Here is a 26,553-nt window from a genome sequence, read left to right on the forward strand (position 1 = left end):
GCCTCCCTGATTGGTGGAATTTTCTGTATATCATCATGGGCAATGTAGTTATTCTGTACAAATTCCACTATTAACCTATTAACTGTTTTAAGAGTACTAGGGGTGTCAAAATTTATTGTTTCTTCTGCAGACATGGACCAATTTGGTGTCGGTTCTGTAATAGACCCTAACTGGTTATGTAATGCTGTCATTTATCTCATTCATTCGTTTTCTTGTCAGCTTAGTCCCTTTATTAATCCAGGGTCACCACAGCGGAATGAACCGCCAACTTATCTAGCACATTTATACGCAGCGGATGCCCTTCCAGCCGCAACCCATCTATGGGAAACATCCACACACACATACACACACACACACACTCATGCACTATGAACAATTTAGCCTACCCAATTCACCTGTACCGCATGTCTTTGGACTGTGTGGGAAACCGGAGCACCCGGAGGAAACCCACGCGAATGCAGGGAGAACATGCAAACTGCACACATAAACTCGACCCATCGACCTTCTTGCTGTGAGGCGACAGCACTACCTACTGCGCCACTGCATCGCCTCATTTATCACATATGTGCTATATTGCGGTAGTTTACTATGACGAGGAAGACGACCGCAAGTAATGAAAACACTCCAACTTAAAAACGCTTAAAACACAAACTCACTACTCATGTTGTTCTGTGCATGAGTACTTGAGTTTTTAAAGGTACCGTTCTGACTGTTTTTATTAAAGGACAAAATTGTATTACACATAATATATAAATATATATTTATACGATTAAGTACAAGAATTGTTGCGCTGTGAAGTACAATCTAGTTGTTTATGGAAGGCATCATCAAGGCACCATTATGCACCAAAATATCAAATTAAACCAAATTGTAACCAAACTGAACCGAAACGTGAGACCAGTTTAGGCTCACACCTCAATAAAATATATTGAGCTAATGTGAACAGAAGCGATCAACATTGGGCTGTACAATTAATAACCAACCTCATGGTGCAAAACAGGTATATACATACAAGTTATTAAAATGAGTGTTTCTTATTTGTTCTCAAACCACTACCACAATCCAATATTTGCGATTAACAATAGTTATTTATCAATACTAATCCTGAAGCACCATACTGTGTGCAACTCTCTTATATTCTGAATGTTAAAGAATTATTTACTTTCAGCATTCTTGTTGATTATGCCAAAAAACTAAATTTTACTGTTTAAGAAAATTAAAAAAAAGTGCAAGTATAAATTGTGCTTCTTTTTCTTTCAATATAATAAACACCAGTAGTGTGTCGGAATGATAGATTTCGACATTAGCCGTTACAGTGTAATAGTGATGAATAAAAACAAGCAAATTGGCTGATGACTTTATGATTTTTTTTTACACTACAGTAATTATGAAATCGTTTAAGAAAAGTTGAGAATCCTATTTGTAAGATCTGTAGTAAGTCATCAGGGCTGAAAAGGCATCATCTACTGTGAATTACCCACAGGACTCAGTAAATGAGGTCACATGAGTTCAAGAGTTTAAGTCATAGATATAGTTAGGATGTAGGGCCTCAATATGCAATAAATAAATATTTTTTTAGTGTTAGATGTCTGTTAAACAGATTCTTTTCATGAATGAAAAAAGGCTCTTGAGATTTTATTCAAATAAATAAATAGTGGAGAAAAATATACCATTAAACTTCTGTTTGGAGCTGATCTACATTAGACATGTCCATTAAAATGACTAATTTCTTGTCTGAAAATGCCCTTGAGACCTTATTTGGCGAAAGAAAATTGCTTTTATGAATCTCTTTTGCTGAGGTTTTATTCTCATGATAACATTTCATAACCAAGAGGATATAAATTTCAGTTTGAACGGTTTCTTCGCCCACACTCAAAGGAATGGTTTTCCAGACGCAGCTTTACTCCAAACCCAGATTAAATTGCATTTGATAGCAATTCAGAAGCATTCAAATTGATTTGAGCTGGGGCACCTGGTTTCATCTGTTTCTTGGAAGCAGACCCAAAGAGCTTCCTAAAGAGAATGAGGTGCTTTTAATGTATACATGTTTCTTGATCAAAACAGTCAGGGAAGTTCCCTCCTGTCTTTACTGTGGGATGTTGTTCAGGTCTTCAGACTGAGTCAATAGTGTATCACACCTCAGATACACTTCCCGCTTTTTTTCTTCCTCTGCAATACAAAGTCTTTGGCACAACAACACTGTGGAGACATAATAAAACATTTATATACAACCACAATTACCATTGTGCGCACAGAAGAGTCACAACGATTGATGAGTGTGCTTGAAACACATGAAAATACAGGTAGTGTATGGGTAGAACCGAGAGTAAGAATGAGACGTTCATGATTGAGTCACTAGAAAAAAAACACAAGCTGTTGTACAACGTCAGTCCAAGAAACCCATTTAATGAGCACATCTTTACCGTCACATTCACGAAATGAGCGGTAACAATAAACACACTAATCTGGCACTTAAGCCAGACGGTTTTAACGGGCTTTTCCAAAAACCTCAATCAGTGTTCTAATAGCTGATAAAGGCATTTGATTTTTTTTTTTTTTGTGTGTTTTTAAGTATCTGATTTTATATTTTGAGCAACATGGTAGCTCAGTGGTTAGCACTGTGGCTTCTCAGCAAGGTTGCTGGTTCGAGTCCCGGCTGGGTCAGTTAAAGTTTGCATGTTCACCCTGTGTTGGCATGGGTTTCCCTTCCGGTTCTCTGGTTTCCCCCACAGTCCAAAGACATGCACTATAGGTGAATTGAATAAACTAAACTGGCCGTAGTGTATGGATGTTTTCCAGTAATGAGTAGCAGTTGGAAGGACATGCGCTGTGTAAAACATATGCTGGATAAGTTGGCTGTTCATTCCGCTGTGGTGACCTCTTATGAAGGAAGCTGAAGGAAAATGAATGAATGAATGAATGAATGAATGAGTTTTCATATTTCCTAAAGGTGACATAGAATGAAAGTCTGGATATACATGGGCATAGCTGAATAGTAAGAGTCCAGTACAAGGAAATTACATACTGTGAGCCTCAAACACCATTGTTTACTTGTTCTCATGTAAATCCTGAGTATTGACCTTATTCTAAAATGCGGAAGTGCGCCTGTTTTTGCGATTGTCTTAGAACTTCCGTTTCAGTCGCCTATGGGAGAAATGACAAGGAATAATAAACGGCAAAAAACGGTCAAACTACTTGCTCAACAAACAAATGTTTGCATGACTATACAGACCAAGTAGAATAATATAACAAGGAAATATTAGTTTGCAACATCAAACAGCGAAACGAGCAGTTTTTAATGTCTAAAAATGAATGGAAGTGAATGAGACCGGAAGTCTTGTGCCAAAAAGATTCAAATGGCAGCGCCCACTCGTCTGCGGAGAATAAGGTCAATAAAATCCTGGTAAAAAGTATTAAAAAATACAGACTCTGACGATGCACACAGGATAATGTGCACATCCCAGGCACAGTTTTATTGGCAACAGTATTTCCTAATGATATTACAACAATATTTTTTCCTGATTTTATTTTTCTAAGTTCATAGAGACTAAAAAGGAGCAGTTTTGTAAAGAAGGTGGCCATACATGACATTGAATAGGCATATATTCTGTTTAAATGTATCTTTTGTTAATTTAACATGTGAAATTTGCCACGTATATTTGTAATGAGGCAACAGACTCGTGTACCCATTTGTAACAAGGCAACAAAAACATGTAAACTGTTTAACGTGTGTTTGTGTCACATCACTTAGCTCTTATGTGATTTTCTTGAGTGAAAGGATGGCAGTAAACTTTAGAAAATTCATCTATTAATGCAAATGTTTGTCTTCATATACTGTATTCCCTCGTTATAACGCCGTTTCGCAGTTTTGCAGATTTTTTGTGTGTGCAATTTTACGTGCTTTTTTTTTTACAGCATATTGTGTTCTGTGTCATGATTGGCTGTAGACCATTGTCAATCAATCTTCTCCATGTCTTCTGTACAATACAGAATGCATTCAGCTTGCAAAATTAACAAAAATTGGGTCGCTTGCAGTGTGATTTCCAACAAGGATGCAATAAGAGTTGTAAACGTATGCATCAAGACCATCGTAAAGGTGTTCAAAAACCAGATGCGCTGTGCCACACAGCATCATGCATTTTAGAATTGTATCCATAGGTTTATATCAGGGTATGCACACCGGTGCCACAAGTCAGTAATGAATGTTTGCGCCTTAACAGGTTTTGATCTTTGGATTCATTCTATAAAACTGGACTTATTTTTCTACAAAAGTTTGAACTTTGAGTTTAAACAAGAGAGAAAAGTATGAAAATGTTATTGGCTGTCTGAAAAACATGTAAAGTGTGTAGAGAAGGGTTTTACAGCCTTAATGTATAAAATTTGTAAAATAAAATAAAGCTGACTACTTGGCAGATTTTGCCTATTGCAGGTTATTTTTAGATCATAACCTCCACGAATAACGAGGGACCTCTGTCTTTTAAACTGAAAAATACAACTCTTAATACATCTTTGTAATTGGAGAGAGAGTGTTGGCCCTGAGATAAGCTGCAGAGCGTCAGATCTAAGCTCATTAATATTCATGACCATTCTAAATATGGTCAAAACTGAGCTTTTTATTCTTGGGGTAAGTCCTATGCTAATAAATTATCAAATCAAATTTTTTAACTGACCTAAGCCACATACCTACTTCATCAGAGAACAACTTAACTTATTTAATCAGGGTAATCAATGGCACTTTTAATTCTACACATTTTGTCAGAAGAAAACATACATTAAAAATAACAGAAATCATAGAAATAAATATACAAATTAATGCAATATATATATATATATATATATATATATATATATATATATATATATATATATATATATATATATATATATATATATATATATATATAGTAAAAGTTTGGAAGCAGTAAACGTGGTAAGTGGTTTTAATATATTAAGGATCCAATAAAATAATCACTAGGTAAATTTCCTCTATATATTTCCAATATGTAAAATTAAAGTCTATTAAAACAGAAGAGAAGCATTAATTTGACTGCCAAAATCACTGCAAAAAACGTTTAAAAGTTATTTCTGTAATATGTAGCATTCACTGTCCCGATAATGTTACCCTAAATGTCCTTACCCGTTTAGAAGCTCCAGTAAAATATATGAATATTGTAGTATTCCAATGAGCAACTCTCTGCTCAAGTAATGTTGTCACTAAGTGGTTCATGTTCTCTGTTGCGAGCGCATCTCTAAGCAGAAGCCGTAAATTATTTTCAAAATGGGCTACATGGGCAGGCGTGCTGAACAAGCCAGGCAATCATTCACACACAGCATTGAACAACCTGGATTTCTGCCACGAACTTACTTGTAGTCATGGAAAGCCTTTTTATTTTAACCTTCCACTGTGGCCTGATTGGCTTATCAACTTAACAACTGTGGCTGATGTCCAATGCATTTTTTCCTGTAGCATATGCTACCAGTCAAACGTTTGAGATAAGTTAGTCTATTATTATATTATATTATATTATATTATATTATATTATATTATATTATATTATTATTTAATAAATTAACCTAGTTACTTTAACTGTAAAATTGTGAAATGGTATTCATATTTTATTATAGTAAATTTAGAGTAATCTAGAGGCCTTTTCCTTTCATATGAGCTACTTCTGGCATTAAACTGATCAACTAGAAGTCAAGTTATTATTTGTTGTTCCTAAAACTTAAATAGGGGACAAGACTTTTGTCAGGTAGTGTATGTTTTTTTAATCAAGCATGCAGCCTTGCACAAAATAAAAGATTAACTGGATTTGCAAATTTTTTTAAGGTAAGCGTTTGTAAATAATCTATAATATAAATATAAGGTGAGGCAGTGGCGCAGTAGGTAGTGCTGTCGCCTCACAGCAAGAAGGTCGCTGGTTCGAACCCCGGCTCAGTTGGCGTTTCTGTGCTCAGGTTTCCCCTACAGTCCAAAGACATGCGGTACAGGTAAATTGGGTAGGCTAAATTGTCCGTGGTGTATGAGTGTGTGTGGATGTTTCCCAGAGATGGGTTGCGGCTGGAAGAGCATCCGCTGTGTAAAAAACTTGCTGGATAAGTTGGTGGTTCATTCTGCAGTGGCGACCCCGGATTAATAAAGGGACTAATGCCGAGTTCAGACTGCATGATTTTTAAAGTAATCGTGTCACAGATGTTTTCACACTGCATGACTATCTGGGCTAGCGTTTCGTCGCTGCTTTGTTTACACTGCAAGATGGATCGGCGACAGGGACTTTCACATTGCATGACTCGCCGACAAGTTCGTCCAAACTACGTCTCACAGCCAAAAACACGTAGTATATCTTTTGTTATTAACTACATAATGAGTAAGAAGCCTTTAATGGGGTAGAAAATGTACATATTTGCTCACCTGGGTTTAAAGGGAATTAGCCATTTCTCCTCAACGTTGATAATAAACTAATTTCTTTCTGTATGAAACGTCAAACAGACACGGTTGCTCCTGAGTCCTGTCAAACCTCCACTAGTTTTTCCTGCATTTCGTGGGTCTAAATAAACCGAAACAGAGCGCTTTTAACTTCTCCCCCAACCTCCCGCTGGCCTGCAGCAGGTATACACACACGCACACACAAGTGAATGCTGCTCTCTCATTGGCTGTAGGCGATCGCTGATGTTATTTTCAGTCAAAACTTAATTCACACGGCATGATTTGAATCGCTGACAGCTCCAGATATTTAGCATGCCAAATATCTCAAGTGGTGCTCGCTGCAGAGCCATTTGAGGAGAGCTGAGCTCCAGCGATGGGGAGCTTAAGCTTGAGCTCCACCTCTTTTGCACTTCTTCTACGAGTGATGTCACTGGGGGTAGGGTTAGGGGTGGGGTTGTTGTACGCATTAAAACAGCTTACAGGAGGAGGAGCGACAGCTCATGCTCCCCCTCGCTGGAGCTCAGCTCTCCTCAAATGGCTCTGCAGCGAGCACCCTCTCAAATATCTCGCAGGCATCGGCGACTCATCGGCGATTCTTTCAGATCGCGTCTTTGATAGCTCATACTGTGTGATTGTCACTCACGTGCATGAGCAGCAATTTGCCTGTGATTTCAGGCATTTGTCGGCGATTCTCAAAACCTGTCGGCGAGCCAAAATCGGGGCTAAAAATCACGCAGTCTGAACTAGGCATAAGCCGACAAGAAAATGAATTAATGAATTACTAAAAATAATTTGCAAGTTTAAATTCAGCCCATATAATTTACCACTTGCGTAAAAAAAATTGAGTAATTTCCAATGAATCATTTTTTTCAGTGTGGTGGAAGAGACTTGTTGAAAGCAACACAAAATTTCCTTCTTTGGAAAATATCCTTGTTTCCAATAGTGCAATGGAACTGCATCATAAAGGGATTTAGTGTATTCCACTGATCTCTTGTCTCATAGAGAGGAAAAGGTGCTGATCTCTGGTTGCCAGTGGGTGGTATCAGGCAGAGCCATCTGTTTCCATCTGTTTCCACTGCAATCGAGAGGAAAAGAGGCCTGCAGTCAGGTTCAAACACAAGCTGCTCATGAATCGCACCTCTGACTCACGAAACCATGACTAGCTATGTCTTTTTAGGAAAGAATATCTTTGCGTTCCATGTGAGAATCACCTGAAACAATCTCCCTGTACGTATCTGATGGACATTTCGCTGTTGCAATAAATGCATATCTTTCCACATGCTCAACCCCATTGTTCTTAGTCAAGCAAAACACAAGGACAATTGTGAGGAAGTTGCAAATAAACGACAGATGTACTTAAGCATGTCTGGACATGTTTCGAATGAAGCATGTCAGAAAACTAGTGGAGTTTCAAAAGTGCTGTCAAGCAAAAAAAACACACATGATGGAGGCAGTTGAAAAGGCAAGACCTTTGAGAGCTAGGGGGCAAACATAAATAAACAGTGCTTAAAGAGGAAGAACTTGCTTTTCTGGGAATCTGTGAGCAGATTCATACACAGAACTACTTCTGAAGAAAAGGAGTGTTTGTAATCAAATGGTACCCAAATATTTAAGAATACGATATAATTGAAGTGATGTTGAGTTGGTGTGACGTTGTGCTGAACATGATCAGGTCAATATGAAGTTATTTTCGAGTGAACTTTACAGAGAAGAAATATTTGTTTCTGCTGGTAGACACTTTTAAACTGCTGCTGGTCCATGGTGAGTGTGGCCCTGTTTCTCCACCTTATTTGACACAAATATCTGCTTTTTAAAACATTAACACTGACCCAGCTGACAGAGAAAGTTCAAAAAATATTCAGTAAAGTTACTTAGGCCCAATCCCAATTCTACCCCTTAGCCCTTCCCCTTACCCCTACCACTCGTTTTTCGCGTTCACGCCAAGGGGTAGGGGTGTCCCAATTCTCTTTAGCTTGAAGGCGTAGGGCTAAGGGGAAGGGGTGAATAGCCCTTTGAACAAAGTTTTTTCAGGACCACACTCGAAACCAAGGGGTAAGAAAATTTCCCAGAATGCACCAGCTGCAACGGCAGTATTGCTAAACCCGAAAGTAAGGAGATCCACAAATTAGTATTTTTTGTCATTATTACGAATTTTTACAACAAACAAACATTTTTTAATATATTCATTACCGCGTTTGTGTTTTACCTTCATGCTTAAAAAAAAGCTAAATAAACCGCTAAATTTCACAATCTATAATCCATAATAATACCTCCTGTATAGCAGTTTCACAACATTCTGACTCTCGAATATCCTGTCAGAAAAGTCTAGTGGCTGGGAATGAGCTTTTTACAGTGTCTGCTATAATGTTAGTGTTGTTTTTGTGTGTTTACATAGATGAATATGGCCACATTAGATCGTTATGATAACTTAATATATGCCTTCAGTGATTTCCTGAAAATACCAAAAAATACCACAACTGGAATAACTACAGCCATCGCTATCATCTGATCTTATATGAAGCTTGAAAGCGCAATGACATGTGATGATGTGCAGGTGCTGTAGTGCTGTCTCAATTATTAGGGGTAATTATTTTGAGGCCTTCCCCTTAACCCTTGGTTGTAAGGGCCAAGGGGAAGGGGTTGGGGTACAAAAATATAATTGGGATTGGGCCTTAAAAGGGTTGTTGCTAAATCAGATATGGTTGCGGCCGGAAGTTAACAAAAAATATTTATATTATTTATTAAATTTCCAATTTATTGTATTTTAATAAAGTCTACCCCTACCCCATCCATAACCCCAAACGTCACAGTAACGTAAAACAGTAGTTGTACCGAGTATTATTTATGTTATCTATTAAACCACCCAAAAATTTATTTTTTTTAACCCCTACCATAACCCTAAACCCAACCATCACAGTACTAAAAGAATATTAATTATTGTTATACAGTGTCAAAAAAATGCTGCTTGATTGATGTGCATGTCACACTTGCGGCCGGCCATATATCCTATCTAGACTTTAACACTTAAAAGTTGTATAAATGTTAGCATGCAAACTGATTCAAATAAATTTTGTGGAACATTCTTGTAAATTTGATAGAAAATATATATTTACAGTTGAAGTAAGCCCCTCTTTGAATTTTTTATTTCTTTTTTAAATGTTTCACAGATTATGTCTAACAAAGGAAGGAAATATTTACAGTATGTCTGAAATTATTTTTTTCTTCTGAAGAAAGTCTTATTTGTTTTATTTTGGCTAGAATAAAAGCAGTTAATAAAAAAATCTTTAAAGGTCAAAATTATTAGCCCTTTTAAGCTATATTTTATTTCAATAGTCTACAGAACAAACCATCGTTATACAATAACTTGGCTAATTACCCTACATAGTAAAGCCTTTACTTGTCACTTTAAGCTGTTTAGAAGTGTCTTGAAAATTATCTAGTCAAATATTATTTACTGTCATCATGGCAAAGATAAAATAAATCAGTTATTAGAAATGAGTTATTAAACTATTATGTTTAGAAATGTGTTAAACAGAAATTGGGGCAAAAATAATTCAGGAGGGCTAATAAATCTGACTTCAACTGAATATACATTATGAATGGAATGTTCTATTAGCTATTTAAATAACATTCTGATAACATTAATATAACAATATATTAACATAATCTTTCGAATAAAAGAAAATTGAATGAAAACAAAATGGATGTTTTGAATGTTCTATTATCTTCCACAATAATGTTTTTAAAATCGACTGAGAACATTAGGGAAATGTAACTTGGCACTCAAATCTTGAGATAATCCTAAGTACATTGCTAAAGCACTACATCTAGGATGTGATCACTTCATGATAATGATTATGTTGTTGATGATGAAGATGATAATGTCATTTTAAAACATTAGTACATTGATCCAATAGAAACTGCACCTCAGGTGGGTGGAGACGGTGAGTAAGAACCTATTAGGAACTGTTTTATTGCAGGAACACACTTGTATTGGATTAATCCTTCAGACTGACAGCTCTTGCATTTAGCGATCAACATGAAAAACAAGAACACAACTGCATGATCGGCTCACACTAAAGACACATTTTATGCAAAAATAATTATTTCTGCAAGGTGACAAAAATGTTGCCTAAATGTATGCATTTCAGTGCATTTCCCAAAACAAAAAATTATTTGGCTCGTCTGACCAGCAGTCATCTGAGTGGTTCAGTGGCCTCTCTGTAGCCTCGCCACTGGTCGATGTAATCTAGTTCAACACGTGAATTAGATGCACGTGATTGATTGAGTTAATAGCACACAATGTGAAATGCAGCACCAAGTTTAACGTTTTTATCTGTATCTGACATCCTGAGAGCTCTAGTGTTACACAATTTAAATACTATGTAGTTCAGGTCTAATGATGTCACCCAGCTGAAAGATTTAAAGGAGTGCTGGATCAGCCTGTATTTAATCAGGAGCTGGAATAACAGAGACCTTTTCATTCTCAACCAAGAGAAAATCCTTTAACTGCATAATTGGATAGTTCTTCATTTATTCACTCTCTCCTAGTTAAATGTCAAAACACAAAACTCACATTCATGAACCTTTTGTTATTTTTTTTTAATAGTGAATTATTTATTGGAATCACTGGATTTTTGAGGCATTTTTTAAGCTTAACCGCAAACTCAATGAATGAACATTTTTAATTAACATGAACATTGTTTTCCACAAACAACAACCATTTATGTTTGGAATGACATGAACAACATAATTAAAATAAAAAATAAAAAAATAAAAAAAACGTTTTACTACAGCAGATATATTAAAGTTACTTATTTTGATGAAGCTGAAGTTAGTATCTTCTGATTTTTGGATTATCATAACAATAGAATTATGTTCTCCCCAAAATATTAGAAAATAATTAAAGTTACACTACAGATATATTAAAGTTACTTATTCTGATGAAGTTGGATCTTCTTAGTCAAAATGTTTAACCTTTAATTTTCAGGTGAAAAGATTATCATGACGAATTATTTTCTTTTACTTTAAATTTATAAGAAATAATACTACAAAACATTGAACAAAGACATTCTAACTTTTAAGTACATTTAATACATGGTTAAAAAAAAAAGACAAATTAGCATTTTGACCCATTATCATATCAAAGGATTCTGTTTCTTTGCATTATTCAAGACTTACACTGATGCATTTTTCATTGACTTTAATCATGGTATCAGATTAACTTCTTTTCTTAATCACAATCAAATGCACAGGGTTTCATAACAAGTAGGTGTGCGTAGTATATTTTATGCACCCCCTATGGTCTATTTATATCCATATAGAGTTGAAGTCAGAATTATGAGCCCCCCTGAATTATTAAACTGCTTTTATTGTAGCCGAAATAAAACAAGTAAGACTTTCTTCAGAAGAAAAATATTATCAGACATACTGTGAAAATTTCCTTGCTCTGTTAAACATAATTTGGGAAATATAAAAAAAAAAGAAAAAAAAATCAAAGAAAATAAAATTAAAAAGAGGGCTTTGACTACATACTGTATGTGTGTATATATACAGTTAAAGTCAGAATTATTAGCCCCCTTCACATTTTTTTCTTCTTTTTTAAATATTTTCCAAATGATGTTTAACAGAGCAAGGAAATTTTCACTGTATGTCTGATAATATTTTTTTTTCTGGAGAAAGTCTTATTTGTTTTATTTCGGCTAGAATAAAAGGAGTTTGTAATTTTTTAAACACAATTTTAGGGACAAAATTATTAGCCCGTTTAAGCTATATTTTTTCTCGATAATCTACTGAAAAAAACACTGTTATACAATAACTTGCCTAATTACCCTTACCTGCCTAGGTAACCTAATTAACCTAGTTAAGCCTTTAAATGTCACTTTAAGCTGTATAGAAGTGTCTTGAAAAATATCTAGTAAAATATAAGTCATCATGGCAAAGATAAGATAAATCAGTTATTAGAGATGAGTTATTAAAACCATTATGTTTAGAAATGTGTTGAAAAAATTTGCTCTCCTTGAAACATAAATTGGGGAAAAAAATAAAACAAGCGGTCTAAAAATTCAGGGGGGCTAATAATTCTGACTTCAACTGTGTGTGTGTGTGTGTGTATTATATATATATATATATATATATATATATATATATATATATATATATATATATATATATATATATATATATATATATATGTATGTAATAAATGTAATATTTATATACACTTTTCATTATAATATGGACCTTTTTTGCAGTTATTTGCCTCATTTCCTATTTAATTATAAGGTTTAAATACTTTTTAAGCACTATTTTTTCCTGGATGGTCATCAACCACACTTTTTGATGTACCAAAAACATTTCATAAAGATTTTTTTGAAGAAAAAAAATATGAGAATAAGACTTATTTTTCAAATACAAATTGATTACATAATTTATCATTAGAAAAATTGATGCTATTCAAGTTTTAAATTAAAAACTAGCCTATTTTCATTTATTGGGCTAACACAAACTGACCAGCTAATTTAACTTTCTTCAGTCATGCTGAAGTAACAGCCAAATGAGGATTCTGCTTGGTCTTAAAGCCTTCGATGGTAGGCCAATATTTTTTTTAAACTTCCATTGACTGTGTTTTTACATAAACTACCACTGTATTTTTTGTTCCTACTATGGATGTCAATAGTTGTTTATGTATTTTTCCACCATTCTTTAGAATATCTTGTTTTGTGTTCAAAAGAAGAAATGAATTCTTAAAACTTTACAACCACTTGAGAGAGGATTTTTATTTTAGGGGAACTATTTTTTAAGAAAAATCAAATACGGGAAAAAACTAAATTATAATGAGTCAGAACACTAAAAATAGAGTTGCAGTATGGGACTGTCCCAGGTAAAACTGGAATTCTGCTCACCCTAATTAAGAGGAGCCTTGGTGAACAGAAGTGAAAAAGAAATACTGATTAAATCCAACCCAAAAGCTTGTAAACCATGACGGAAGTATGAATTGAAAGTCTCGCTTTTTAACTCACGCATCTGACTTGTTCTCATAAATATTCCACAACTCTCATAACCTGACGGTGTGTTTGTTTTGACTAAGCCTGTGTGAGTAAAAAGTAACAGTAAAAGCAGGGGTGCATTTCTCACTCTGACCGAGCAATCCACTGTCACCCACTTGCCAGTGTTTCCATATTCAGTTGAAGAACCAGTGAATCACATTCGGATCGAACAACAAAAAAATGGAGGCAGATGGGAGTTTTTGTTTCCTTTCGACAGCTTCCTCCATTTCCTTGGCTAAGCCTCACAGTTTCCCTTCCCTGCCCCCTCTGGCTGAGCGTCACTGCTGAGTAACACAAACTGTGACTCTGTGGCCCAGGTGATTTCACTCATATGATCCAGCATGTGTAAATAAACCGAGAAACCCTTATATAAACACTGCATGAGAATGGAGAGCTAATAGCTCATAGCGTTTACTTGCATCAGAACTATTAAAGACACAGTACATCCCCAAATAATGACAATTCTGTCCTCGTGGTTTTCAAACTCGTGACTTTATTTCTTTTGCCAGAGACATTATTTCATACAGGGACAGTGAATGGGGTTCAGTGTTTGGTTTGAACTCCAGTGACTTCCATTCAGTGGTGGACAGCAACAATACAGTATGAATTTGTACTTGACTAAAGGTCCAATAAAATTGAAATAAAGTTTTTTAGATGTTAGTATCAGTATTTTTCATTTTTAGGATATCTATAAGCTGGTGTGCCCCAAAACAGTGACAGATTTCACATTTATAAGATATAAAACTGATATAAACATGTAAAGCTTGTAGTTTGTCACTTCCGCCTAAATTGATCAACAGTTTTATTCACGTCACCTCATACTACAGATGTTACTACTTCAATGTGTTCCTTGTACCGCCATTCATGCCGCGGCGACGGCGGTGCTTGATGCGCCAGCAGCATTTGACCGCTGGGTGGCACTTTAACCACAGATATTCAGCTTTGCCTTTTCACAATGCTAAACAGACTGTTCTGTAGGCGTAGCTTACTGTATGTGATGTGATGTGTTCAATTAAAATATAATTTTAATTTAGTTTTTCTGGTAATAGACATGCTCTTACACTATACTATGCTGTAGAAAAGATACATGGTGAGAAGTCAAAAAGCTAATATAAGAATTAAGTTATTAGCCTTCAGTGCCCGATTAAATTGCGTTGGGGTGAAAATAATGTTTTGATTTCTTTGACTATCATGGCAATGTTATAATCTCAAATCTTAAACGTGCGCATATGAAAAACAGCAAAATAATATAGATTATCCTGCCGATAGAGCACATCACCTCACAGTTGTGAACTTGCGATCACCTCAACTTACATTTAATTTTTTTTTTACCTGGTTTATTGTAAACTTATTAAGTGCAAAGAGGATTCGTTTTGGAAAATAGAATTGAAGAAATGAAAGACAACTAAAATGAAAGCACAAACATTCAGTACAAATAATTAGTCTTAAATAAATAAATAAATAAATAAATAAATAAATAAAGCAGTCTTTTAGTCTAAATATAGAGAGATGTAGGGTTTGCTATTTTGATAGAACTAAGACTAGACATGTTCATTTATATTTTTAATTTACGTTTTTATTTACATTTTCGTTGTTGATTATATTTACGATCTCATTTTATGTTTCAATTATAGTACATAATAATAAACGAATAATGAAAATAAATGAATAATGAAAATATTACATAAATTAAGTCTGGCAGGTTTATTTTTAATAATTTAGTTTCAGTTCCGTTTTTTTTGTTTCAAAACGTCAATGTTCTGCTTTAAAGTATAACTGTTGTTTTGTTTTGTTTTGTTTTTTTACTTAATGGCTCAGTATGTTTTGTATTTTATTTTCATATTCAGTCACCTTGCATATGCGTGTGAAATATAATGCCGCATAACCGCGGAAAAAGAAGAAAAGGCTGTCAGTTAAAGCTAATTAATCAAAATAAGCTATATTAAAATACAGCATTTATGTTAATACAGGCAGAGTGTGAACAAACGGCTAAGATATGTGCTTGCCTTGTCCCGCAAGTTTATTTTTAATAATTTAGTTTCAGTACTATTTATTTTTTTCTCAAAACGTCAATAGCACCTTCAATAATCTAAACATTAAAGATGGACCGCAAGATGTGTTGAGTGGCTATATGTGAAGAACAATGGCAAAGCTAAGTGTGATTATTGTAATAAACTAATAAGTTATAAAGCAGAGTCCCGACCAACAGGACTGACTAAGCATATGCGGTTGGCTCATTCTTCACGAATATAGAATTAAAATTATGGCGCGTTAGGTTCATTGTGCATCCTGCAGGTGCAACCAACAAGGGTTGTGCATTTGAGTTTAACTTTTTGAGCGTTATAAGCAGCTCGTTGTTAGTTTTTATTTAAATATATCGAGCCGAAACTAAGCAGCGCATTCTCTCCGCCTCCTCGTTTATAACCAGCGGGACACGCCACTGAAGCAGTGGAGGACACTCCGTCGTTCATAATCTTTGCTGATGTGTCGGAGTCGAAAGAATATATCAAAGAGGAATGTTCTTTTGACAGTCCCGATATGTTCAATCTTTTTTTCCCTGTCATTTCTCTTCAGCAAATTATATTTTTAAAGCTGCTTGATTCTTTTAAAACCGAAAGCAGGGCCCGTCAATTGGTGTTTTTTCATAAGATACTCCTCTATCAAGGTTTTATTTTATGAGTATTCTTTAATGTGCTTTTTAATAGTTTTATTTTATTCAAAGCAGCACCTAAAAGCGAATTTATCCTCAAAACGTGGCATGAGAGCGATGCATGTCATGTGTCGCATATTGCCTTTTTTTCTGATCTTTTTGCATAAAGGTTTTAATCAAAAGACAGGTAATTTAATTACTTTCGATGTGCTAAAATATTTGTTAAATAAATGTTATTTCAAAAAAAGCATATGCAATGTGCTCTGACAGGTAAAATCCGATTCTTTCTCTCTTTCAAGTTCAAAGCAAATTTGAATGCCAAAGGATTTTAGATATGCATATACAAGACTATGTAGTATATTAACATCAACAAATTAATAAAATAAGTAGCAAATGAGAAATAAATGACAGACAAGTTGAACAGACATTATCTCTAATTATCAGAATTGCAAGATTAAAACAGCTGAATATAGGCCTAAATAATCTAGAAAGCAACTACTGCGCGCTGATATTTCTTCTTCTTTTTTTCGGAATAACGAACAATTTCAACCGCGGGGAGATACCGACAGCTTGATTTGCAGTATTTTCTAACATGTTAGAAGCGGGCAGCGGACATCAGCTAGCCGTAAAGACGGGCCCGCACAAAAAAAAACATGGCTGCCGGTGGAGAAGCGGCTGTGCCCTCAGCAGCTGATTGAGACGGAGCTGCATATCCCGAGTGCACTAAATACTCCGAGATCCGGGAGAAATTCTACCCGATAATCCAACACATACAAAACAACTTTGAGTCCCTGTCGAACAGAACCCATCTTACTGGGGGAGTGTGTGTGCTGCTGTGTGTTCACCCAACAATACCCGCTCCTGTCTCCAACACACAAATACTGGAACTCTTTATGTGGACTTACTTTTGATAATAGGCTACTATTATTACCTTTATCCTGTTTAATGTTATCAAAAATCTATTTTTATTTTTATTATTATATTTTTATTTTTTATTCTATTTTTATTTTTATTAATCATTTTTTTATTAGCCTATATGTTATTTTCATATTTGTTTGCACTACTGCCCTTTTTGCACTGTCTTGTTTGTGAGACACGCACTGCTTTGGCAAAACGAATGTACAGTTACTTGTCATGCCAATAAAGCACCTCAAATGTGAAAATAGCCTAGGCAACAAATAACAAATAGTAGTGTAATAATAACAAAAAATGCCCTTTTCATTTTCATACAATAGGCCTATGTGTGGGTTTTGACAATATGTGTTTAATTAAGCTATAAAGATCAGATGAAATGCATAGTGAAATATGAAATAAATGTCTCTTTTGCTGAAAATTTAATTAATCTATATATTTATTATTTTAAAAATCAACTCATTTTTGCCCAGAGAAAGAGGCGCGCGGCACTAGCGGACATGGGGTGCTTTTCCAAAAAAAGACGTACAGTAACTTGCAGCTGAACTATGCACAGTTTGGGGAAAAAAAGGATATAGTGATGCATGTCCCCCAAAACCCCTAGTTTCTCTGTCGCAGATCCATCATTTAAATCAGGTTAGTTATAAGTAAAACGCACATAATGATAAAGCACACCATCATCACGAGGGCAATTAAATAGACAACCTAAACATATTTTTAATTGTTTATTTATGTAATGTGAGTTTTTATAACTTTGTTCTTTAAATTATTTATAACTTAGGCTATTCTATCGAGATGACACCATAAAAGGCCTTCAATGCACTGATATAGGTAATAGGGATACAATGAAAAGCCGATTTTCACTATTGACCCTGTTTTTATTCATTGACGGCTTCCCAACGCCGCTTTTCTGTTGCGCGAAAAAAAGCTGCTGCAAATAAGCAAATTTATGACAAAACAATTTTAATAGTTTCATAGTAGTAGCTGGTGTGCTTCATCTGCGTGATTCTGATTTGACATTCTTCCGCTAAACTTGCACTGTGTTGATGTGTAAATGGACTATGTGTTGATGTGTTAATGGGCTATGATCTTTGCTATTGAGTTCTCTTTGCAACTTTCAATTTCGAGGTGGGGGAAGTGGGAAGAGGCAATTCAAATGTACCATCGCTAAAAAAAAGGCCGCTTACGCGGCATTTGTGTTTATTATTACCTTATTTTTATTTTATTATTATTAATTTATTCATTCATTCTTCATTCATTTTCTTTTCGGTTTAGTCCCTTTATTAGTCTGTGATCGCCACAGCGGAATGAACCGTCAACTTATCCAGCATATGTTTTACGCAGTGGATGGCAGGAGGGCCAGCTGGGGCTTCGGGACGGAGTGAAAGGAATTTGCCCCGAGTCTGGGAAAGATGGCTTGCCGTAATTACACTATAGTTTTCCTATCGCACACATGCGCCAAACAAATAAACAAATAAATAAAAAGGAAAAGAAAACATCTAGACTTATAGGCTGAGGTCTTTTTGCTTAAAATCGCCCTTATGTTTCCGTTTTAAATGTAAGGCTGTTGCATAGAATAATACAATTTTAATTTATAAGTGATTTTGCTGCGTCCCCCTTGATGTTTCAATAACGCATAATAATCTACACACCATATTAAAGACACAGCAGACATAAAGGTTGTGTGTGAGAGACCGAGCAAAAGAGCGCTCTCTTCACAGCTCTGTGGATGCTGCTAGCGGCTTCTTTCTTTTTGTTATTTATTTTGCAGATAATACACCATATGAATACAACAGAAAGACATAACACTTTACAAATTACCTTTTGTAGACTCAAAACAAGTGTCATATCTTGATAAGCCTAAGCCACATTGAAATATAATTTAAAGAATTACATTATCGGATATAATAAAATCGCATTAAATAAATAAACCAATATAAAACAAGCAAAAGCAAGCTATAACAGTTTAGGTAGGCCTATACATAAATAAAACCGTTAAAGCCAAATCAAACTTTTATTTTACAAGATATTTTCTTTTAAAAGATTTTAGATATTTTCTAAAAACAATAAACACCAGAGAAGGTTAAGAATATTATTTATAAAGTATTTGGATATGATGATAATAATCAAATCGTGCAAACAGAGCATTTTTGGGAACACGTTTCAGGTCTCTCCAGTGCATTTGGGCTGAATGTTTGACTGTGTCTAAATGAGGATGTTATAAAATACATTTTCTACCGAGTTATTAACGGATGCACTATGCCAACACTCGGGGGACGTTCTGGGGGCTGGGTTTGCGTTACGCGCTGCGAGCTATAGGCCGACAGTGGAAATGCGACATGACTTCGGTCTCGATGCCCATTAACACCTGAAAGACAAGCTTTTGGTTATGAGACGGGGGAAGGGGTATGTCTCCACCCTCAAGTGTTTTCCACAAACATGGTTACACAAAATCCAAAACTCCCGAGGACGGATGGCGTAACCGTAGCAAAACCTATGCGTTTTAAAACCAAACCGCAAATGGGGCCTTATGAAAATGAATGTTTCTATGCACAGCAACTTCTGGACTGAACTATACTTGTTATTTAAAATATCTCTATTACGCTCTAGCATTCGCCAAAACGAATTTGTACATACAAACACCGAACATAGCCTAGCTGAATAGGGTGTTGCCTGCTGAGCCATGACAGCAGCAGACAATTCCGCACGACCATAAAGCCTTCACCCGACAGTTATTTTCTAATATTCACAACGCGAGCCACAACAATAGACATGCCATGCCCATCATCCTTACAGACAACTTCGCTTTAAACTGTATTAAGGTCCCATTTACACTGCACAGCAGTTTTATATAAAACGTTAATGATACATATAACAGGCTACATTTTGATGGTGAAATAACCTTTTAAACGATGGCTTTTTATTTCAGTATTCAAACATTAAATAACGAATGCATCAAGTGAAATAACGAATATGCAAAAACACATGTATATAAATATAAAGGACTATTATAATTAGCAAAATGCTGCTCTATAGACAAATACTGCTTGACATTTTAGAAAATGTTTTGCGTATACCCAGTACCGAGAACAAACAAACAAAAGCACATGGCTTGTTAATCAATTTAATCAAGCTCTAGCCATGAATAAAATAATAGACTATTTTATTATTTTAATATTTTAGACGACGGGTTAGTAATTATATTATAAATGGTTATGTTCAGATCAATGAAATAATAACTTTAATAATTCTGCTTTGCATTTTTCTATGCATTACTAACATCACTAAACCATACATTTGTTTTATAAGTTAACCAAATATTTGCAGAGATTCAGCGGTTTTTTTTTCTGACGCGTCAAATTCAAATACAAAACATACTGAGCCATTAAGTAAAAAAACAAAACAAAACAACAGTTATAGCTACTTTAAAGGAGAACATTGACGTTTTGAAAAAAAAACTGAACTGAAACTAAAGTATTAAAAAAACAAACCTGCTAGACTTAATTTATGTCCTGCGGCAAAAATATTTTTATTATAATCTGCTTAAAATAGGTCAAATTATTTTATTTTTTTCTGCTTTTGATGAAGCTGCATTCAACTTAAGCTCAATGTCGGCAATGTCTTTAAATAAATAATATATCTAGGCCTATTTTCATTATTCATTAATTTTCATTATTCGTTTATTATTATCTATAATTGTTGAGACATAAAATGAGATAGTAAACTATAATCAACAACGAAAATTTAAGTAAAAACAGAAATAAAAACATAAATGAAAATGTCTTGTCTTAGTCCTGTCAAAATAGCAAACACTGAACATCTCTCTATATTTAGGTTAAAAGACTGCTTTATTTATTTATTTATTTATTTAAGACTACTTATTTGTACTGAATGTTTATGCTTTCATTTTAGTTGCAAAAAGATCAGAAATTGATCTCGCACGCGCAGGGAAAAAAGGCAATTATGCCACACATGACTTGCATCGCTCTCATGCCAAGTTTTGAGGATAAATTCGCATTTAGATGCTGCTTGAAATAAAATAAAACTATCAAAAAGCACATTAAAAACTTTAATAAAAAAATTAAAACATTCATAAAGGAGTATCTTATGGAAAAACACTATGGGCCCTGCTTTCGGTTTTAAAAGAATCAAGCAGCTTTAAAAAATATCTAATTTGCTGAAGAGAAATGACACGAAAAAAAAAATAAAATAAAAAGATTAAACATATCGGGACTGTTAAAAGAAAATTCCTCTTTGATATATTCTTTCGACTCCGATACATCAGCTAAGATTATGAATGACGGAGTGTCTCTCCTGCTTCAGCAGCGTGTCCCGCTGGTTAAACGATGAGGCGGAGAGAATGCGCTGCTTAGTTAACCTAACGCGCCATTATTTTAATTCTATATTCGTGAAGAATGAGCCAACCGCATATGCTTAGTCCTGTTGGTCGGGACTCTGCTTTATAACTTAGTTTATTACAATAATCACACTTAGCTTTGCCATCGTTCTTCACATGTTGCCACTCGGCACATCTTGCGCTCCATCTTTAAACAAATGTTTACATTATTGAGGTGCTCTCCGGCGGCGAAGTTTCTGGCAGAGTAGCGAGTGAAAAAATGTGCTTGCAGAAATTGGAATAAAAATTTAAATTATATATAACAAGCATCGTATTCTTTCTAATCCTCGCCCAGTTTTAATACAAGTTGTTTTTATATTTGTGGCTGTGAAGTTTATTAAGAATATATATATATATAGCCTACTTTATTTTTTTATACTTTAAGTGATCTGCTTGAGGTAGGTCACGTTTATCAATGGTAAGTTTTAGCCTAAGTTTACATCAATAACATAATGTGTATTGTCCTTTACCATACAAAAAAAAAACAAGAAAAAAAAAAACATTATTATACATAGTTGCCTGTAGCCTAAAGGCCGCAAATGCATTAAAAGGCAAGCGCATATCTTAGCCTTGAGTTTGTTCACACTCTGCCTGTATTAACATAAATGTTGTATTTTAATATAGCTTATTTTGATGAATTAGCTCTAACCTTCGACAGTTTTTTCTTCTTTTTCCGCGGTTATGCGGCATTATATTTCACACACATTTGCAAGGTGACTGAATATGAAGTTAAAATACAAAACATACTGAGCCATAAGTAAAAAAAAAAAACAAAAAAACAAAACAACAGTTATAGCTACTTTAAAGGAGAACATTGACGTTTTGAAAAAAAAATGAACAGAACTGAAACTAAATTATTAAAAATAAACCTGCAAGACTTAATTTATGTCCTGCGGCAAAAATAATTTTATTATACTTTTAGTGATCTGCTTAAGGTAGGTCAATTTATTTTTCTCAGTGTTTCACGTACTGTACGGCAATGTCTTTAAATAAATAATTTATTTAGGCCTATTTTCATTATTCATTTATTTTCATTATTCGTTTATTATTCGTTTATGTACAATTGTTGAGACATAAATAAGATAGTAAAATATAATCAACAACGAAAATGGAAATAAAAACAGAAATAAAACATAAATGAAAATGTCTTGTCTTAGTCCTATCAAAATAGCAAACACTGAACATCTTTCTATATTTAGGCTGCTTTATTTATTTATTTATTTATTTATTTATTTATTTATTTATTTAAGACTACTTATTTGTACTAAATGTTTGTGCTTTCATTTTAGTTGTCTTTTACTTCTTCAATTCTATTTTCCAAAACGAATCCTCTTTGCACTTAAAAAGTTTACAATAAAGCGTGTTAACAAATTTTAAATGATTAATGAAGGAATTATAATGCTTTGACTTATTGTTTAATATCATTTACAAGCACAGTAGCTGTATGATCTATTTCTGTCCGTTCGCATCCCGTCCCTTTGCGCCCCCTGGCGGCTCATTCACAAACTGCGGTCATACACTAAAAACAGAGCGGCACCTATTTCAAACGGCGGCGGTACCAGCCGCGGCGTTAATAGCCACTTTGAACTCTCACCTACTGTACATTTTCTCCTCACATAGCCAATCAAATGCTCTCTAGTATCTGACAAGCCTCGCTCCCTTCATGATGCTTCTCATTTGCTTTTCATTTGATGTGCTTGAGCTCAACCCCTCTCACTGGCAGAGTGGTGATAAAACGAAAGGCTATTGACTGTTTAAAAAAAAGGGGGGGAGGAGGAGTTACACTAGGTCCCACCGTTTCTTCATGATTCGGTTGAGATTATGTCAAACATCAAATAAAAATGCACATTTCATAGCACTTCACGGGACCTTTAAGTACATATTTTAAGAATCTGTACTTTAGTATTATTATTTTAGGAAACTTTAACTTTACTGCATTCCAAAACGAAATACTTTTTACTCCACTACAGTTCTTAAATGAATCTGAGTAAAAGGTTATTTTGAAAAGAAGAAACTGTCAGCTTGCTGGACGCAAGATGGCAGGTAACAAGCAGTTTACCTTTTAAATTTGTTCACAAATTGCACATAATATTTAAGTTGTGAACTTGACTGACTCTGACTTAAGTTGACTCTGTTCATCGGAGTCAACAACTCATTCAAATGATACAAACTTTAAAAAAAGACTTTTGCTGCTTGTTTAAACTACTCATTTAAAGGGCCATGACACCCCCCACTTTCGGTTAAAGTCTACTTCAGAGTTTTTTCAAAAGATGCATGATTAATGGGCGTGGAGCTCCGCGAGCTTCGGGCAGGAGTGGGCGTGGCCAGCAGGGAAGAACGTGAGCAAACGAAGCTAGCTCACAAAATGAGACAAACCGTGAGGAGACGCATGAGTTTACAAATTTAAAATGCAAAGAAATGAAACAGTGATTTAATGCCCTGCTACATTTGTTATTCGTAATTTCATTTACACAACCACATAAATAAATATAAAATATAAATATATAATTATTAAGATAAGTGTGTTCATGTAAACACTATAAATGAGGACTTCTCCCTCAATCCCCGTATCCAGCAGACTCAGTGCAGCAGGTCTCCTGACCTGTCTATTTTAACCGTTAGATCTGCTGGTAATCTGGAGGATTTAGGCAAACACAGCAGCACAGTGATGTGTCTGAATGTGAATGAACTCGTGATAAAAGACAGCGTCCGCCATTCTTCAATTCTCGTGCTGCTCTCCCGGCAAAAATGCTAGCAGCACACACACAGCATTGCTGTATGATCGGCCCTGACAAGATTGCGGGGGAAAACATGCAACAAACCGCGTGGATCATGGAAACAAACGCATATGAGCCTTCATGAACGGCTAAATACTGTGTGCCCCTGCCGTGGGTCCGTGACGTGTCTCACAGCTCGGGCTTGACTCTGGCAGGTCTCATGAATAATTAAGCAGCCGGCTCTTCTCATAGGATAAGAAAACTCCGCTATGAATAATAATGAGAAACCGACGCGTCATCATTGCACTTGCAGTACTGCGCTACGTCGCCGATTTTGATCCCGCCCCAAAAATCATTTTAAACCCAGAAGCTGAAATTAGCTTACAAAAGCTCAAAATTATCCAGTTTTCCCCACAATTAAAGCTGACAGGTGCTAACATTGTCTTAACTGATGCTCAACACACACAAATCTGTTAATATAAAAAAAAAGTTCTCCAGGGTGTCCTGAACCTTTAAAATGAGTTGAAACAACACCATTATTAGTTTTTTTGGGACAACTTAATCAATTTGACAAATTTAAGTGGATTGAACATAAAACAATTCAGTTAACTTAATTGACTTGTGGCAATGTGGTGATGCAGTGGGTAGCGCTCTCGCCTCACAGCAAGAAGGTTGCTGGTTCGAGCTTCGGCTTGGTCAGTTGGCATTTCTGTGTGGAATTTGCATGTTCTCCCTGTGTTGGCGTGGGCTTCCTCCGGGTGCTCCGGTTTCCCCCCACTAGTCCAAAGACATGCGGTACAGGTGAAATGGGTAAGCTAAAAATGTACATAGTGTATGTGTGTGATTGAGAATGTATGAGTGTTTCCCAGTGAGGGGTTGCAGCTGGAAGGGCATCCACTACGTAATCCATATGCTGGATAAGTTCATTCCGCTGTGGCGACCCCAGATTGATAAAAGGACTAAGCAGAAAAGAAAATGAATAATTGATTTGTGTTGGGACAACATGAAGGAATTGTGTGTAAGCCAGTATTTTTTATAGTGCGTTCAGAGTTAGTCTCCAGTAAATGATTCACTGATTCAAATGATCCATTCAGAGTTAGTCTCCAGTAAATAATTTATGATGACATTTCTCGCTTGTTAAAATTTTAAAACTGGGTTTATATACCATTGTTTGTTTGTTTGTTTGTTTGTTTGTGATATGGTGACATCATGTGAATGCAAACTATTTCTTTATTCTATATATAGGTGTGAGTATACTTTAAAAATGTTCCACACAATCATTTTGTGTTGGGACAACATGAAGGAATTAAGTTAGCTTAATAGTTTTTTACAAATTTAGGTGGATTGAACATAAAACCATTGAGTTGCCCCACAAAAAACTCAATCATAGTGTTGTTTCAGCTCATTTTAAATAGGTAGTTTGAACAAAAAGCAAACACATTTTGAGTTCACTCAATAGTGGAGTACAGGATAGTGTTGCATGGATAATTAGTGTTTTTTGCACAAAGTGACCACCAAATACTGACCAAATTGCCAGCAGCTAGCTCTCTGCAACTCTCACATGGTCACCAACTGAAGCTAAGCAGGGCTGTGTCCGATCAATACCTGGATGCGAGATCACATGGGAAAGATAGGTTTCTGTCGGAAGTGGTGTTAGTCATCCTAGTGGATGCTGCACACTGGTGTTGGATGAGATTTCCCCAAACATGTGTAAAACGCTGTGAGTGTCTAGAAATGTGCCTTATAAATGTAAGGAATAATAATAATAATAACTAATACTGCACTGAAATGCATAATACAGCATATTTAGTTAATTTTTTTGCACTTCCATGTGAATGAGGATCATTTTGCTGTTTGCTGCCCATTACCAAAACGTTTCAAAAATGCAAAGGAGTTTTTTAAGTACATTTTTTTGATTAAATGGCCCTGTCACCAACCAATGGCCTGGCGTGCATAATTCAGCATATTTAGTCATTTTTGTGCATCCATGGGAATGAGGAGCCTTTTGACAATGTTGCTGTCTGCATGCAAATCTTTCCAAAAATCCAAAGGATTTTTTTTTCTCTTTTTTGGTTTAGCAAAACCATACACTTTACCATAAAAGTGTTTTAAATATCTTTTTTTGCATATTTTTTAAGATTAAGTAAATTTCTCAGCTGAATAAATCTAAGACATGTTAGGCTCCCCTGCACTTTAAACTTATTGAGTGGTTGAGTACTATTAGCATTAGCTAAAAGACAGAGACTAGATGTCACAAAAGTCCATTTAGAATTTTATGGTATTTTAAGGAAAACCTCATGGTAATCCACACAAAGGAAGTGGTCAAACTTAGTGAAAGAGCAGTTGCTGATGTTTAGCGACTGGATTTAATTAGTAACTTCCTCTGTTCCACCACATGGCGG

The 26,553-nt window shown here is 35.2% G+C and overlaps 1 protein-coding gene across 2 annotated transcripts in view; it reads left to right on the forward strand.

The window, feature by feature from the left end:
* The window catches only part of ankrd45 (ankyrin repeat domain 45), a 116,973-nt gene that overhangs the window by 1,730 nt on the left and 88,690 nt on the right, over positions 1–26,553 (forward strand). The window lies entirely within an intron of this gene.

The sequence above is a fragment of the Danio rerio genome, chromosome 2, assembly GCF_049306965.1.
Source record: "Danio rerio strain Tuebingen ecotype United States chromosome 2, GRCz12tu, whole genome shotgun sequence".
Classification (NCBI taxonomy): Eukaryota; Metazoa; Chordata; class Actinopteri; order Cypriniformes; family Danionidae; genus Danio; species Danio rerio.